The sequence below is a fragment of the Tursiops truncatus genome, chromosome 2 (genome assembly GCF_011762595.2).
Source record: "Tursiops truncatus isolate mTurTru1 chromosome 2, mTurTru1.mat.Y, whole genome shotgun sequence".
In the NCBI taxonomy this organism is placed as follows: domain Eukaryota; kingdom Metazoa; phylum Chordata; class Mammalia; order Artiodactyla; family Delphinidae; genus Tursiops; species Tursiops truncatus.
In genome coordinates, this window is record NC_047035.1 from 88,722,460 (window position 1) to 88,741,855 (window position 19,396).

The 19,396-nt window shown below is 35.3% G+C and overlaps 1 long non-coding RNA gene across 1 annotated transcript; it reads right to left on the bottom strand.

The window, feature by feature from the left end:
* Positions 1–5,195: 5,195 nt before the first annotated feature.
* On the bottom strand, positions 5,196–19,353 carry LOC141277851 (uncharacterized). Its single transcript, XR_012329714.1, has 3 exons — positions 19,309–19,353; positions 7,524–7,580; positions 5,196–5,298 (listed from the first exon to the last, which is right to left on the bottom strand). It is a non-coding gene; the product is annotated as an uncharacterized lncRNA (long non-coding RNA).
* Between the last annotated feature and the right edge of the window lie 43 nt (positions 19,354–19,396).

A 19,396-nucleotide genomic window follows, 5' to 3' on the forward strand; every position in this document is an offset into this window, starting at 1 on the left:
ACAGTGAATCAGAAAGAAAATGATACATGTTGTCAGTCAGAATAATTGTGCTTCTCTTTGTAACTATAAGGTAGAGTGCAGAAAGGCAAACCACAGGGATCTCTTTGGTCATTGCAATGGGCCAGGATCAGGTTAGGTAAGTAAAGGAAAGACATTGCTCATATGCCTTTTTGAACTAAGCATAAGATCAACTAAATTTGACTTGGTAAATAAGATGCCCCAAGGTCAACCCTACTTAGGCTTACTTTATATTACTTCACATAGGCATGGCTAAATGGGTCCTCCATCACCCTCCAGACGAATTACATTTGATTAAAGGGCTTCCTTAAAAGCTCTTCTTTCACATTGAATTAAAAATGACTACTAACCTTCATTGACGGATGCCAGGGGCGTCACCTATGAATTGATTAGGTAGTGCTGCATTATGCCTTTGGGATACTAGTTCTATGTGGCCCCTGGAACCCTGACACCATAAATCAATGTATGGGATGGTAATTACAATATTCTGTTGCTATTTCTGTGCTACAGTCCATCTGTGTAATGTAGTCACCATTATCTAATTCCAAATTGGCATATTCTCTGCTTATCCAGTTTTTCTTTACATTTCTTAAAGGTATCTTGCTGATAGCTCTTTGCTCAACCTGAAGCCATTATCTCCCCTGTGTTTTGTACCAGAGAGTTTTACTTTATAGTTTTATGCCTACAGAATGGGATGGCAGGAGAGGCTAAGGATGGCTGAAAAGCAAATGGGTTCAACTATTCAAAATGTCAAAAAGAGAAGAAAGAAATCTCAAGTTCAGTCTGTGGCTGACCACTCAGAATTTGTTTTTGAACAATATTGATAACATAATATGTATTCTAAATGGAATGGTGTTGATTTCTGGGAATAGTAATTTTCTGGGAATAGTAATAAATCCCTATCATCTATCTATCTATCATCTATCTATCCATTACATGCAATTACATTTCAAATATAAATACATTTCAAAGGTAAACGAAAGCTTCAACCTAACAGGCTTTGAAATAAAGATGGTCACTTTTTTGGTATGTAGATCTTAATCCAGGTTTAGCCTTCTCTCTCCCTTAGGTACTCACTGCAACTGTGACTGGCATGCAGCCCAAGAAGAGAGAGTGCAAGAATGGGAGAGGAAGAAAGAAACCAAGGGTCCCATCAGTAAAGCTCATGGAAACAGAGTTTCAACTAATGAAGCCCAAAGGAAAACAGGTTATAGGAAAGACTATCTCCCCAATAAGTGTGGTCTTCTGGGATGAGGAGAAATTTACATTTTACTTCGTTAGAAGACCATAATTCTCTAAGAGGGTTTAGTTTTTAAACAAGCAGCCTCCGCCACTTCATGCCTATGCTTTTGATCCTGGCTCCCCTACAAATTAGCTGTATAAGCAAGTGACTTAACCACTCTACTTTTCATCAGAAAACTGGGTTGGTTATAGTAGTACCTACCTCATAATATTATTATTAGGAGCCAATAATCTCATAAATGTAAAATGCTTAGAACAGTTGTCTGGCTCAGAGTAAGTATGCGATAAATGCTAGCTCATTATTTTTGTGCCCTTCATCTTTAACTGAAATTTTGTTAAACCTTTCTTAAGATTGGTTATGTGTTGGTATTAGAAATGTCATCTTAAGATTGAGATTTTTTTTATAATGTGTCCTAGGTTCACAGTTGTTACCCAGATGCTGTGCTGCATTTCAAAGTTTCTTTTAAGAATTCAAGATACTCTGCCCTATCATCTTTTCCAAACATCAAGCCATTGCTATTGGAATATTAGTAAAAGCAAATATTTACTGAGCACATTTTATGTGCTAGGTAGGGTGCTAAGTTTTTTACATGGATTAATGCATTTGTTCTTCATAATAATCCTATGGCATTATCCCCATATGACAGATAAAGAACTTGAGGTACATGAAGGCTGAAGTATCTTGCCGGAGATTGTCCAGCTAGGAAATGGCAGAGCAGCAGCAAGTCCAGCTCGCTGCTCAAAAGGCACACCTCACATTCTTGGCTATAACCCAAACTAACTACCATATCATTGACTGCCTTTGGTTTTCCTTTGGCCCATATAAAAGGTACAGACTTACTGGAAGATTGATAACTAACCAGAATTTTTGAGTCATTGGCTCATCAATGACTCTAAGAGATGTATTAGTAATATTGGTCGAAAGTGTGATTCTTTCCAATAATCAAATTAACTAGAGACACAAATGTTTCTCTAATAGTGGTTCTTGCTCATTTGTCTCCGCCTGATTTATCTGTGAGCTGCTCTCTTACAGTATTGATGGCTTCACAAATAAGAAGCCATTAATATCTCACATTTTAAAATGACTTTTGGTGCCTACTAGAGCCTTGGATGAAAAGTTGTAACGTTGGAACCTTCTTTGTTTCTCTCATTCCTTTGTTTCCCCACATTCAATTAGCTGCTGAATATTCTGAATTCATCTCCTTATTTTGTGTAGGAGAGACTTTGCTAACCTGTAGAACCTAGGTAGAAAAATTGGCTGGAATTGTGCCACTGGAACTGTTTGTCAAATATGTAAAGAAGCCCAGGTGTTGGAAATGAAAGCCTTCTTCCTAAAGGACAAATCTCTCAGGGTTTCCTCATCCGAGTACATTAGCCTGGGGCCATGTACTCACTGGTGACCCTCCGGAGTGAAGCCCAGCCTCAGGAAGGAAGATGTGTAGCAGGTGACTGCTGGAAATCGATACAGCTCGATTTGCCCCAAGGGTTAACTCTGAGTTCTGCAGGACTTTTCATTTTTCTACCCTTTTGAAAAGGGTGTTCTTTTAGTTGAATTCTTCAACTTAAAAGTCTACCTTCTTAGTATACTCTTTTAGTCAATATTTACCTATTTACTTTAAACTTCTTTAATCTTTTTGCTTTATTGTCCTATCTTTTTACTGTATCTAGTCTGAATTTTTAGCTTGCTGTTTCATCTTCTTCATTTTATACTATGCTATCTCCTTTTATCTAAATTGTATGTATTTGCTTTATATGTGTTGTTTCAATTTTATTTACACCTCATTTTATCTTTAATGGCATGAGGTGACCAGCTGGCAGACAGCCCCTAAACTAACCAAGAGCAATTGGATTCCTTGTCCTTCTAAATATCTCACTAAACAGCTTTTTAAGTTTTCCACTGTATGTTCTTCTTTCTTCCAATAATGAAATTTCAACATAAAATATATCAAACTAATTATGTAGATTCACCTGTTAACTTCATTTTCTCACCTCATCTTTCCAGGACAATAATAATTATTTTTAGTGCCAGTGGTTTTGAGTTAGAATGGTACCATCTCTTCACAGTATTGGCCCAAACTTTCCAAATGCTTCCTGACCCAAATTTATAGTTTCTATTTTTTCCAACTGCTGTATATTGACTAGGCCTTACACACAAATCATGAGCTATTGAAGAAAACACAGGTGAGAAGATCTTCAGAATAACCTCCTGGTCCATGTTTAATCTTCCTCCAGCCTTACTGCTGTTTCCTCCCTTCTTTCCCATGGTTTCAGTGCCGTTAAAAGCCTTCGTTACCACTCCTGGATGATTGGTCTCCCTATCTCAAGTCTCCTTCCCTCTGTTTCCTCCTTGTGACCACTTCCACATTGCTTTTCTTGAAATACATCTCTCTTTTCAAATGCCTCCTCTAGTTCCCCATGGCCCACACATGAAGTCCAAACTCCTCAACCCACATTTGAGTCCTCCAGGTTATCCCTAGCCTCCTTTTCCAAACATATTTCTACTTCCCTCCCTCACATTAGACAAAATAACCAAACTTAATGGTTTGCTACTCTTCATTTATGGCTCAACCATTTCCACAGCTGTTTCTTCACCCATACTGTGTTTTTTCATGTATTTTTCTACATCTGTGAATGTCAATATTATCTCCTCTTTAAAGCCCCTTTCCTATTTTTTGACTTCTCTAGATGAAAATAATCAACCTTTGTATGACATTCCCTGGAGAAATAGTATTTTAGAGAATTAGTGTGGGTTTTGGCTCTAGATAGCCCTCAGTTCAAATCCTGACTGTGCTAGATATTATTTGACCTGAGATAAGTTATTTAACTTTCTGAGCCTTGTTTCCACACCTCTAAAAATGAAGCTAATAGAATCCATCTCACAGTGCTGTTAAAAAGAATAAATAAGATGAAGCATGAAGTTCTGAGGTCTTTTTGTATTAAAAAGCTTGAGACTCTGATTTGGTATTTGAGGAGAAGGGGAAGGAGAGGGAACCTCTGTTATGTTAAGAGTTATAGAGTCATGGATTATGGGGGTGTGAGAGATGTGCGCATGTGTGTGTGTGCCCGCGCACGCACGCACGCACACACACACACACACACACACACACTCTCAAGAAGTTTCAACTCCTGAACCTGAAATTCTCATTTGATATAGTCAGGTTTTCTTTTTCTCATTCTATCTGGATTTAAGGGGCTTTAAAAAAATTATTTATTTACTTATTTTTATTTTTGGCTGTGTTGGGTCTTTGTTGCTGTGCACGGGCTTCCTCTAGTTGCGGTGAGTGGGGCTACTCTTCGTTGCAGTGCATGGGCTTCTCATTGTCGTGGCTTCTCTTGTTGTGGCTCACGGGATCTAGAGCGCAGGCTCAGTAGTTGTGGTGCACAGGCTTAGTTGCTCCGCGGCATGTGGGGTCTTCCCGGACCAGGGATTGAACCCACGTGCCCTGCATTGGCAGGCGGATTCTTAACTGCTGCGCCACCAGGGAAGCCCTTTTATTTACTTATTTTTAAAATTTATTTATTTACCTGTTTTTATTTTTGGCTGTGTTGGGTCTTAAGGGGCTTTATGTGTATGGAAATACAACTCCTTTTGTCAGAGAAATGCCAAAGCGATCCTAGATAGATCATCTTGAAAATAAGTCAATTTGCATAAACACTTTATTATGGTGGTCTATTTGTATCTGCAGTAATTTCAAACTGTGCAAATATACTGATACCCAGTATATTAAGTATCTAAAATGAGTTAAAAATATTAAAGTATTCAACTAAAAAAGGCTTGGAAGTGATGTTAGTTGAGCAGGAAATTCCAACATGCACAGGGAAATTGAGGGGACAAGGGTCCTCTTGTGGAAGATGTAGACAGGATAACAGTTAATAGGCTTGTGAAATAAACATATCCATCAGTGCAAGGAAAGCAAGGATAACTCTTACCTGATGTTTCCAATTTTATAATGGGGTTATGTCCTTCAAGGAATTCAGATGATGGGCACGAACTGATATGAGCACAGTTGTCCCTGGGGCAGCACAATCTGCCTAAACCTATAAAGACAGAGTGAAGTTTGAAACACTGCTAGAAAGAAAGAGACAGTAGTATTTCAAGTGAGGGTTAGTCAGGGGTGAAAGATGGTTTTAAGTGAAAAGATACCTCTCTCTGATCTTTCTAAGTTACCATCACTTTAGGTTCAATAAAAACAGCCTGGAAGGAACATGACATATTCTGAAACATAATTATTCTTCACATACACGCACACACACTTAACAGGATGTATTAAAGAGGGTGGAGATTTCCTTATTTCCCTCTCTTCCTTCACAGGAATTGAGGAACCAGATAGGCTTTCAGCTTCCTTAACAAAGGGAACATAGAGGAACTTATTATGAGCTGAGAGGAGAAGGAGGACATAAAGCAAAGTGCCAGAATGTCAGACATTGTGTCTTTGTGGGGGAAATCCATTGTTATATTTGAAACCTTACTTTAATACCACCAATTACAGTACTTGTATACTGTATAAGTACTATATACTTATATATACACATATATACTATTTATAAATATATTTATATATATACATATACTATATACACACATATACAGTATGTATATACACATATATATGTATATATAGATATAATCAGAGTGATTATAAGAATGTTACATACATGAATACTTACATATATAGTATGCTGCAGTAATTTTAGATTTATCATAGTATATATATTACTAAGTGCCTAGGGTATACTAGTGTATTAATGTTATTTTAAATACTTAAAGTGACTCTGCAGCATAGATATTATTTCAGTTTCAGTGATGTGGAAATTGAAGCTCAGGGTGTTTAAGTGACTTAATCAAGAAGGCTCTCAGTGGCAGAGTCCTAAGGCAGATTCATTATTCTGCCATCTCTCTGATTTAAACAAACAAATCAACCAAGCTAAACAACAAAACCATGCGCTTTGCACAACACCAAATTATCCAGAAAAGTTTAAATAGTGTAAACTTTATAAATATTCTGTGTGCCTGGCAATTTTGTGATTCCTCTTACTCAAAATTTTAGGTTTAATTGTCATCATGTGCATTAAATATTATTGGTTTGTAAATTGTCTAACTTTTGTTTGTTGACTGAAACTATTCTCTCTTTAACTTGTGTTTTCCTTGTGAATCTAGTTCATGCAAATGCTGAAGCCACCAGGCTGCTCTATTTCTGCTACTGAAGCACCTGGCTCCTGCTAGCACTTGGTGATGGCAACACCCAAGTGGTCAGGAATTGTTTTCAGTCTGGCTTCTGAAACTTTAGATAGCAATAAGCACAAAAATGTTCAAAATAATAATAAATGATGCAGTAGTTGGCCCTTGCAGTAAGCAGTGCTGAATCTTAACGACTGAGATTAAAGGTCAGAGAGTCTTGCTAGCTCAGCAGTTTCAAGCTGGCACTGGAAGAAAACATCCATAAATCTGGAGCCAGATAGGTGGTGAAAAGGGCCAAAAAGGAGAGGACCAGCATCAGGGAAAGAAATCTGAGTGAAGTGAAGAAGCTAAAGGAAAGCAAAGACTCAGGAGAATAACAAACTGTGTGCAGGTCCCAAGAGGATAAAATCGCTGTCTGCAAACTGTCATGGACATACCACAGCTTCTTTGTGATCTCAAATTGTCAGGGCAGTGACATGAAACTCTGAATGAGTTGAATGCTTTCCTGGCTTGATTTTCTTCATCTTAGTCAAATTATTCTATGAGTAGAGACACACCCTTTGTGTACATCCCTGTGACATGAATATATGCTATATACTCTAAAATTGACTAATTCATCCCTTTTAGGATTGGTGTCATTTATTTTGTCTTTGATATAACCAACATCCTTCATCTTCATTACACTGAAATGCAGTTCTCCCAACCTCTCTCAAAAACATGTATCCATTTATGTTTTCAATTTACTTTGTGCTATTTTTCAAAAAGTCAGGTCACGACCTAATTTCTAAAGCAATCTTAACAGTGCTTTATTGTTCAGCAGTGACTTATACGATTAGAGAATCCATCAGGATTCTGTGGTTGTTTTTGTTCTTTCTATAGCATCTCCTTTGCCAATATCTCATTCTTTGTGGTTTGCAGTTCAGCATCTTGAATACAAATTCACACAAGGAATGGGTGTTAGACTTTAGAAAATCGCAGCTCCATTTCAACAGCCACATCATTTCTTAGAATTTGTGCTCTCTTATTGTGAACTTCAACCATATAAATATAAAAAGGCATTCAAATACTTAAATACAACATGTACCTGAGATTAACAATGCACCATGGTTTTCTTTCAGCCATGACAATGGTATCATCATTCCTAAAAAAAAAAAAAAAAAAAAAAAATTCAAATAATTCATTAAAAAGCAAGTGGACTGAAAGGTTGATACTCAAATGATTAGATTAATGAATAAGCCACTTTTCTGGGAACATTATGGACATTACTAAGATGTGAGGGAAGAAGCCTAAGAGTGTGACACAGCCGTAGATCCCATCTACACCTGGAATCCCAATAAAGAGCAATTCAGTTCCAGAAATATGAAGTAAAAATCTTTTTAAATCCTCAGTTTACTTGTTGCCCACATGCCTTGCAGCAGGTTTAGGAAGGAAAATAGGCACTGAAAGGGGCAGTAAAGGGACAGAGAAAATGAACTTCTTATTAACTTAAATGGCATTCATTTAGCGTGAATGTTAATGGCACCAGGACGCGGGGGATCAGAAATGGCTGTGCTAGGTCTCTTGCTGGATCTTAAGTGCTGAAGTAACACTGATGTGGAAAATGAGAATATTTTCACACTGGAACAGACAATGACCTTGATATGTGAATTGAAATGAACTGACAATAAGACCAAACTATATATTAATATTTTTCTCAATTTCAGACATTGTCTTAAACCATATCATGTAATATTCCAAAGCTGAGTAATACCTAAAAATTAAAATAAATTTGCTGTAGATGAGGTAAAGGCTATGGTGTCATAAATTGTCAGTGCCTAGAATTTACCTTCATGTAGATAATCTATTAGTTGAAATAATTATTTTATGATTCTATGGGAAAGAAACATAGACTGTTGATATAGGAAAAGATTGAGTGTTAAATATATATTTACTATCAAATATAATTTTATCATGCCTTTTAGAATACTTTGTTCTAAGTGAAAAAGATTAGATAAGATGGTCTCAAGGGATTAAAATTCTTTACTAATAATACATTTAGTGAGCAGATATATATATTTAGTATTAGTAACAGTATAAATCAAGTCATTTATATTGGAATACTCATTGGGAAAATGTCTATTAAATTTGCTTGCTTTTCATTCATTCATATATCAATTTCTTTCTTTTTCAATTTTTAAAATAAATATTTCTGGTAGCTTATATCATAGTTTGGAAAAATATAATTCATTGCTATAAAAGACCAGGAAAATATAAAACAGGGAGAAAAATGTTTTCTAAAATTAATTTTAAAAAGTGACTTAGTGCTTCAAAGTGGCCAGAGCAAAAGAAATGGAGATATGTTTCATTACATAATTTTTGTTTTTAAGGAAAAAATTGATGTAAGTTTCTGAAAATAAACATTTTTCCCTTTGGACTTCGGTCTGAATTCTATTTCTTGAATGCATCTTCTCAAATAGTCATAGACTCATGTATTGGAAAATACCATTAGCTATATAAACATGGCAAATGCAATACCAATTTTTATAGCATGTAGTGATTTGATTTCTAGATGTTTCACCATAGTCGTGGCCCTGTGGTCACTCTTCCCTAGTGACACTTATCACTTGTCCTATGTCTCCCATCTTCAGAGCAGAGTATCAAGTATTCTCCCACATTTGCTCTCTCCTTTTCTAACTATTTTTAAACTATCTTTTATCCAAAGATTATATTGCAACACATTAAATGCATGCTAATTTTTCAAATGATAAAATGACATCAGAGAGTTGTGAAATCTCTTCCTGGCTGTAAAAAAGGGTTTTTACTATATAATTAAATTAATAAAATTGTTACATTATTAACAGCAGGTCCCTAGATTAAAAATATATATATTGATGGTAGAGGGACATTTTAGGTCAGCTGGGTTGGCAGTTAGGAGGGAAAGCTGGATGTGAAATGAAGGGAGTGAAGAGAAGCAGGAAACCATGAGGGCAAACTGGAACCCACATCTGTCTCTCTTCACTTCCAGCCTCATGATGCTGGTGACCTATGGGAGAAGCTAGTGTCTTATGATACAATGTTACATGTGCATCTGGACCAGGGATTGGAGAAGCTAAGGAAAAAGATCTGGGGGGAGATTGAGGAGTTGTAGGTTTGGGTACTACCCATAAAGTAAGCCAGTAGATAATGAAAATGTGCATGAATGGCCTTACTGCCTAGAGTTCTGCACGAGCCTTCAGAACATAACAATTACTGCTTCTTCACATCTGCTTTCCTAATCCTGTATAGATTATTTATATAAGGTAAATGGCTAAGCCTTATGTAAGTTTTTACGCAAGATTTTTACATGAGGTAAGTGTCCAATCCTGACCCAGAATTATACAAGGAAGAAAATTCTGGGGCATTTGATTCTAATTTATCTACATTGACACAGCATAAGGCCATCAGAGACGACTCCTCGTCAATTTGGTATCCATGTGCACCTCTTTTATTCATACTTAACTTCTTCACTAGCCTTCTCCCAAAAAATAAGATATAACTATCAATATTTGGGGGATGTTTTTTCCTCTTCTAACTGAGCATACTTGTATTTAACTACTGAGATATAAGGTTAACTACTTTTAATCTATCTTAAGGGACATGGAAAAAAAGAAGAAAAATGATGACTATATCCACACATTTGTTCATATCAAAATAAGGCCAACATTAATAAAAATTACAGTTCTTGTTTCTATCTCTGGTCATATGGTCTTAGCTGGTGTTTGAAACTATCTTCTACTATGCATTCTGTTCTCAGAAAGCACCTCAGCTGATAGTGGTCCCTTGCCTGGTGGGGTGACCCAAGACTTAATTCTAGAACGGTATAAACCAGTAGAAGTTCAGCTTTTACTAGATTGTTGTAGTTTTACATTAACTTTTATCATAGGCCATGGAATTATTAAGATGCTCCTCTGGGTATTACATGTATTCCAAACATACTCATTCACATTCCCTTTGTGGAATAGCAGCCCATTTACCCCTTGAAAGTCAAGAAGATAAGTCCCTTCTTTGCCTGTCAATTCATTGGAATCAACATGAAGAGCCCAAACTGGCCTGGTGGCAGTATCAACTTCCAGTTTTAATAGAACCATGGCTGTGTCCTCTGGTGGAAGCATCCTTCTCTTGGGAACTAAGCCCTCTGGACCAGCAGACACAAAGTTGTGGGTTTGGGGTGAAAACACTTTGCCAGTTCATCATTAGAAATGAGAGAAACTACTTCATTTTTATCCTCAATTCTCAGGTATATAATATGATATAATTCAATCTATCTCTAAGATGTATTTTTATTTATTTAACTTTATAGAGGTACAATTTGTGTATAAAAATGCATAGATTTTAATTGTATATTTTGATGAGATTTCACAAATTTATGCAGTGTGTATCGACTCCTAAAATCAAGAAATAGAACATTTTCCATCACTTTTCATTTCCTAAAAGTTCCCTTATGTCCTTTCGCTGCCAATTCCCGTTCCCTAGCCCTAGGCAACCACTTATCTATTTTATATAAATATAGATTATTTTTATATTTTCTACACTTTCATAAACATGGATCATAGGGTAGTTATTCTTTGGCATCAGGATTTCTCAACTCAGGAAATTTTGTTTTTTCTTTTTCAGGGTTCATCCATCTTGTTTTATGTATCAGAAGTTCATTCTTCTTTTGAGTATTATTCTGCTGTATATCACAACTTGTTTATCCATCTCTCCATTTATTGACATTTATGTAATTTCCAGGTTTTGGTTATTATAAAAGTGTTGCTAAGAATATTCTTGTACTTGTCTTTGTATAGACATGCTTTCATTTTTCTTCAGTAAATACCTAGGAGTAGACTTTCTAGGTCATATAGTAAGTATACATTTAGCTTTATAAGAAATTGCCAAACTTTAAAAAAAGCGATTTATTATTTTACATTCCTACCAAAATTGTATGAGCATCTTAGTTGCTCTATATCTTTGCAAGCACTTGGTATTATTGCCTTTTTAGTATTACCCATTTTAATACGTTGACGGTAGTCTTTCATTGTGGTTTTAATTTGCATTTCCTTAACACTAATGATGTTGAGCATTTTCCTGCACTCATTGGCCACTTGAATATCTTGTGAAGTGTCTGTCCAAATATTTTTACCCATTAAATTTTTTTCCTTTTTATTGAAAGAATTCTTTATATATTCTGGATATCAGTCCATTATCATATATAAGTTTCCAGGTTTTATATATATAAATATATTATATATATTATATATGTATAACCTATACACACATATATGTATGATATACACATATATTCCATTCTTTGGCTTGCCTTTTGATTTCTTAACCATAATATTTATAAAGCAAAAGTTTTTAATTTTGATGAAGTTGAATTTATCAAATTCATGGCTCATGATTTTTTGGGTTTTACCTAAATAATCTGTCTATTCTGAACTCACAAATTTTCCTCTATAATTTCTTCTAGAAGTGGTAGAGTTTTAGTTCCACATTTAGTTCTATTTTTAGATAATTTTGTTTATAATGTGAGTTAAGGATTGATGTTCATTTTTTCCCATAAAGAACATTAAGATTCTCCTTTTCTTATTGTGTGAAATATCAATATGGCCACCTCAATATTATTATCTGGACTGTACACACTTGTTTTATTTTATTTTCAACTAGTGTCTGTATTTAAAGTGTACTTCTTATAGACAGAATATACTTGATCTTGCTTTTTGATCTAGTCTGACAAAATCTGCCTTTTGATTGGAATACTTAGTCTAACAATAGAAAATTTAAAATAACATTTACAATCACATTAAAAATAGAAAATATTTGGGAATAAATTTAATACAATATGTGTAAAATCTGTGCAATAAGAACTATAAAACTATGCTGAGAAAAAATGGAAATACTGAAATAAATGGAAAGATGTACCACATACATGTACATGTTCAACTAAAATCATGCATTTTTTGTGTATGTGCATGTGTGTGTAAAGGAAACAATTCCCAAAAAGAAAAATTCTTATCTCATATAAGCAATTTTTTCACTGTGCCACACAGCAATTAAGTGGTAGGTTTGAATCCCGAATCCAGGTTCATCAGAATCGCAAACCCATATTATTTCCAATACATGAAATTACCTTTCTGTGTCTACTTATAATGCTGAAATACTGCCTAATTGCCAATAACTTCTGTCTCGTTGAGCTGAAAGAGAATGATGCATTGGTCATATTACCTGGATCAGGGTTGGTGCCCAGTGCATTGATCTTTGCTTGGTTTCTTCCTAATACCATGTGCTCCCAGCTAGGTAGGAGATGAGTAAGTATCATCTCAAATCTACCTTGAATTTATTTCTGGCCTTTCTATCCTGCTCCATTGATCTATATTTCTGTTTTTGTGCCAGTACCATACTGTTTTGATTATTGTAGCCTTGTGGTATATCTGAAGTCACGGAGCCTGATTCCTCCAGCCCCATTCTTCTTTCTCAAGATTTCTTTAGCTATTCAGGGTCTTTCATATTTCCATACAAATTACAATTTTTTTTGTTCTAATTCTGTGAAAAATGCCATTGGTAATTTGACAGAGATTGTACTGAATATGTACATTGCTTTGGGTAGTATAGTCATTTTGACAATATTGATTTTTCAAATCCAAGAACACAGAATATCTTTCCATTTGTTTGTGTCATCTCCAATTTTCATCAGCATCTTATAGAACCACACATCTATAGTCAATTAGTCTATGACAAAGGAGGCAAGAATATACAATGGAGAAAAGATGGTTTCTTCAGTAAGTGGTGCTGGGAAAACTGGACAGCCACATGTAAAAGAATGAGATTAGAACATTCTCTAACACCATACCCAATAACTCAAAATGGATTAAAGACCTAAATGTAAAACCAGATACTATAAAAACTCCTAGAGGAAAACATAGGCAAAACACTCTTTGACATAAATCGCAGCAATATCTTTTTGGAGCCACCTCCTAGAGTCATGGAAATAAAAACAAAAATAAACAAATGGGACCTAATTAAACTTAAAAGCTTTTGCGCAGCAAAGGAAACCATAAACAAAACACAAAGACAACTTACAGAATGGGAGAAAATATCTGCAAATGATGTGACTGACAAAGGATTCATCTCCAAGATAATAAACAGCTCATATAGCTCCATATCAAAAAACAAACAACTCAATCAAAAAATGGGCAGAAGACCTAAATAGACATTTCTCCAAAGAAGACATACAGTTGGCTAAAAGGCACATGAAAAGATGCTCAACATGGCTAATTATTAGAGAAATGAAAATCATAACTACAATGAGGTGTCACTTCACACCAGTCAAAATGGCCATCATGAAAAAGTCCACAAATAATAAATGCTGGAGAGGGTGTGGAGAAAAAGGAACCCTCCTACACTGCTGATGGGAATGTAAACTGGTATAGCCACTATGGAGAACAGTATGGAGGTTCCTTAAAAATCTAAAAACAGAGCTACCATATGATACTACAATCCCACTCCTGGGCATATATCTGGAGAAAAACATAATTGGAAAAGATACATGCACCCCAATGTTCATAGCAGCACTATTTACAATAGCCAGACATGGAAGCAACCTAAATTTCCATCAACAAATGAATGGATAAAGAAAAAAAATATATATATATATATATGTGTGATGGAACATTACTCAGCCATAAAAATAATGCCATTTGCAGCAACAATGGATGGACCTAGAGATTATCATACTAAGTGAAGTAGCCAGACAGAGAAAGACAAGTATCATATGATATTGCTTACATGTGGAATGTAAAAAAAAAAAAAAGATACAAATGAACTTGTATACAGAACAGAAATAAACCTGCAGACATAGAAAACAAACTTATGGTCACCAAAGGGGAAAAGTCGGGAGCGATAACTTAGGAGGTTGGGATTAACATATACACACTACTATATAAAAATAGATAACTAACAAAGACCTAATTTATAGCACAGGGCACTATACTCAATATTTTGTAATAACCTATAAGGGAAAAGAATCTGAAAAAGAATATATATATACACACACACACACACACACACACACACACGAATCACTTTATTATACATCTGAAACTAACACAACATTGTAAATCAACTATACTTTAATTCAAAAATATGTAAATAAGTAGATAAATAAATAAATAAAAGAACTTGGATGGGGGAAGAAAATCTACCTTGGATTACACTTTAAACTGCTTTTTATCAGATTTCAGAAGGATCCCAGGAAGTCTTCCTTGAATCACTTAATAAGAAAACTAAGAATTATAAACTAGGAGACCTGAGAGCTTTGGAAACTTCAAGGATATCTGTAGCTTCACCACAGTAGTTACATCTGTCACTCCCAGTCTATTTCCATAAGAGTTAGTGGGAAGCATTTCCCATGAGAAAGTCCAGAAGGCTTTTTTAATGGATTAAGGCAGCAGAGGAACTGAGAAAACGGTCTCCTACTGTGGTGGTAGACTTGGAGGGAAATAACCTAAACAATAGCACAAACAATAACTTTAAAAAGCAGAAGAAAAAATAGCTTCAGAAAAAGAAGAAAGGGGTCCAAAGTAAGCCAAGACGGGACTGTGCAGACTTTAGGTTTGAGGAGAATTCTTACCCAAGGCCAATTTATGATTACTTAGCAGCTGGAAGAAACTTCAGACTGACAAAATTGTAATAGGACTGAATATTTCTCAGGCTAAACTTAATTCTAAAAGATAGGAGTAAAAAAAATGGTCAAGTGAAGAATATTATCATACTTTTTATGGAAATTAAGATTATTTACTTTTTATTTATTTATTCTATAAATACTATTTGACAGCCTACTAAAAACTGTCTTGGCAAGATACTATAGGTAAATAAATGATTCAGATATGACCTCTGCCATCAAGGAATGTACTGTTTAAGGAAAGAAATACATAATACGATGTTTATAAAGTAAGTACTATATCAGGTTATGCTAAGTTATGTAGTAATAAAACAACAACCCTCAAACCTATGAGGCTGTGCACAACACATTTTTAGTTGTTTCTCATGCATTGCCTGCTGTGGGGCAGAGTGCCTCTAGAAGGTAGGCATCCTCCACATGTTGGTTCACTGTTCTAGCTACTTTAATCTTATGACAATCCCACAACAACAGGTGATTTCAAGATCAATCATAACAGAGGAAGAGGGAGCTAGAGAGTACAGCATCAGAGTTAAATATCACACCAGGAAGTGATAATTGTCACTTCCACTCATTTCATCATTCAAATAAGTTGTATGGCCTTGCTTCATTTCCTGACAGGGATATAGGCCCCATGTGCCTGTAAGTAGGGGAGAACCAGGTATTGGTGAATACCTACAGTGTATAGGTATTCACCAATACCCGGTGTATAGGTATTCACCAATACCCAGTGTGAATACCTACAGTGTTTTATATGATAGAGGTTTAGTTAAAGGATTATGGTCACTAGTCAGTTAATAACAGAGGGTAAATTGGCCACTGTTTGCCTTTTCTTCTAGTTGCGGGAGTAGGTAAGACCTGAACAATATAGGAAAGGGAAAAGACAGGAAATCATTCAAATGAAAGTCTCCCTGTGCACTCTAATCTCTAATCTAACGGTAACAAATATGAATTTTGCACCCATTTGTGTAAAGTCTGTGTGAAATGCAAAATAAATAGAAGGTACGATTTTGGCTCTTAAAGATCTTAGAACATAATGGGGAGGTAAGGCAAACCTAAAGAAATGCAGTGAAAGCTGATCAATCTGATAACATATAACTGGAAATAACTGGAAATCTTTCTTCTTTCCCTACATATATAGGATGATGATAATGGTAACCTTGAGACTCTGCAAAACCCTAAAGTGCTTTCAGAATCATTAAAGGAAGATTAAAATATTTTCAGTATCGTTTAGGTTTGAGGCTATTACTGAATTTTAATACTACACAATGGGCCATTCATGCAGTGTATACTACATATCTCTATTAACTTGAACCTGTGATGAACTAGAGTAGCCCATTCTCTGATCATTTATAAACAAAATTAGAGAAACAGATAAACATTTGCTTCTAGCAACATCTGCACAGAATTGCCTATGCATATTGAGCAATCATGGTGATTTATAATGGGAGTGAGATGGAAGTGGGTTAAGTAGGAGTTTATATAAAAAGGCTATCTGAAGAAGATGAGTACGTTTTTACTGGAGAGGTGGGAGATATTTTGGAGCACAATGAGCTAAAGGTGGGTAGAAGCATTTTAGAAAAAAATGAGATTTGGAAACAGATGTCACATTAATTTTGTTTGTGTGGCTGGAGAAGAGTATATAATGGAAAGTAGCAGGGGCAAGAAAGGTCTAATAATGGGTAGAATCTTCACGCTTATGACCAGGAGTTTTTATGTGGTCAAAGTGCAAATTAAAGTCCATTCACGTTCTCAGAAGGCAGGCTTGGAAATTCAGTTCCTGGATTTGTTTTAAGATAGGTTGGATAAGGAGAAGCTGCTAAAATGGTTGATGCTGGAATACAGACATGGATTCCCAGGAACTGCCAGAATAGAAGGTGGATCCTAAAGACTACAGGGAAGAATCAGTATATTTGGTATTCCTTAGGTTTCTGTCTTAGGTACTCTTCCTCCATTATTTAAGTGATCATATCCATTGGAATGATGTCATCAACAGGCTTATAACTCTTATCCAGAAACAGGAAAAGCATCATATAGTAGTAAAGTGTGTACTCAACAAATGTTAGCTATTAGTATATGTCTATCAAAATCTATTTATTTGAACCAAAATTTGTATATCCTTCTGCAGTTTGGTTATCTCCACTTGAATACCTGAAAGAAAACTCAAGCTCAACCGGTCTAAAAGTATCCTCTCCCCATCCTGACCCACTCTTGTGCTGTGTTCCCTTTTCATTCAGCCAACTGAATATATCTCCAACGTGTATATCATTGTATCTTCACATTGTTTGCCTCACAGTACATGTCCAAATATATGAGTATGTGAATATTTCATATGAAAAAAGACTAGATAAGAGCAACAAAGAGGCTTAAGTTTTTAATGTGACTCCAAGCTTGTAAACTTAGGCAGAAATGAGACTGGGAATTGTAGGGGAAAGAGTATGGGCATGAGAATCAGGTTTCAATTGTTGACATTACTTGAAAGTTACTTAACTTAGCAGATACCTTGTATTAACAAAGCACAAATCATCAATAAGGCCTCAGAAAAGGCAATTTTTTCTACAAGCAGTCCTTCATGGCTTTCAAACATTTCCACACCTCACCAATTTTGCCCTCCTCTCCTCTAAAAGACAGCACATCATTGTGGCAAAGAAAGATAAAACTCTCTGCCATCATAGAAACCCAGGGTCTTCTTGGCTTAAAAATAAGAGGTGACATCCTCTAGGGAGGTTCCTGAAGGACACAAGTTGGCATCATTTCATAGAAGAAAAAAGGGCATGCTTTGATAGATAGATAATAAAAGCATGGGGGAAGAAGATATTTCATATGAAAGAAATAACCGACAAAGAGGGTTAGTGAAGGGTCAAAACAATATATGAAGATATCAACATTTCTTGCACAAACATTCAATAAAAGTGTCAACAAACAAAAGCCTGGCTGGCAATAATACAGCCAAAATGGGTAATTACGTGAAGAAAGTAGTCTAACTGAGCTCAACATGGCTATTAACACTTATTTACTGGTCTCAGAAAAATAAAATACTGAAAGACAAGAGTTTGAAGTGAATCAAACGTATCCAATTTACAATCAAATGAAAAAATAGTGGGCTCAGAGCCAAAAAATATTCCTCAATTAAGCTTCTTTCAATGGCTTTAATTTAACTAGCTGGATTTTTATTTAAAGCTGTAAAAAACTACTATTTTATTCAACCTTTTGAAAAGCAGGATTTTCCTTTTAAAGGGTAATCTATTTCTTTTTATAAAATGAAAGTCAGCAATAACTGGTTTTCTGCACACACGGAAACATAATAAAATTGACACAGAGAAATAGAAGGCACAGTCCCTATTCTCAGAGTGAAGACATTCTATGAAGAAGAAATACATGGCAAATGGGATATATAGCTCATGGGAATGCAGCTTACTGGACTTGCCTCAGTTTTCAATTCAGAGATGCTAGTCAACTTAGGTGTAAGGTGATAATTGAGGTTCTTTGTTTAATATAACATTATAATTTTGAGGATGACTCCTCAATAAACTGTAGCTTAAGGTCAAAATGTTCCAATTAAGTAGTCCTCTTGTCATATACTAATATACGCAGTATAATATAGTAAAATTTTCATTCCTAAATACATAAAAATTATTTAAAATTCTGGAACTTGAAAAGGTAAGCCTTTATCATCTGGAAAATTCTCTTTCATAAGAATAAAATCGGATGTTACTATACCAGGAAATATATTTCACCTTTCATCTTTTAAATTTTAAGATAAAAATCACAGTATAAATATATAAATATATATGATGTTCCTTTTTGGGGGGGGCATGAGTTTGTTTTTTTTAACATCTGTATTGTAGTATAATTGCTTTACAATGGTGTGTTAGTTTCTGCTGTATAACAAAGTGAATCAGCTATACATATACATATATCCCCATATCTCCTCCCTCTTGCATCTGCCTCCCACCCTCCCTATCCCACCCCTCTAGGTGGTTACAAAGCACCGAGCTGATCTCCCCGTGCTGTGCAGCTGCTTCCCATGACAGAACATTCAACATGAAGGGATAGTTTAATAGGTTAAAGTTCTGATTTTTTAAATGTTGAGTAATAATGTAATGTTTTATCTCTATACATGCATATGAAGTTGAAAAACTGTGCACTTGACAGATAATTCAATCCAATCAGCAAATATTTGAATCCCTACCACTGGCAAGTTTGAATGCTGTAAATGTCATAGAGTGGAGTTATGTACAGTCTCTGCTGTCACTCACTCAGTGGATGGCTACTGCGAT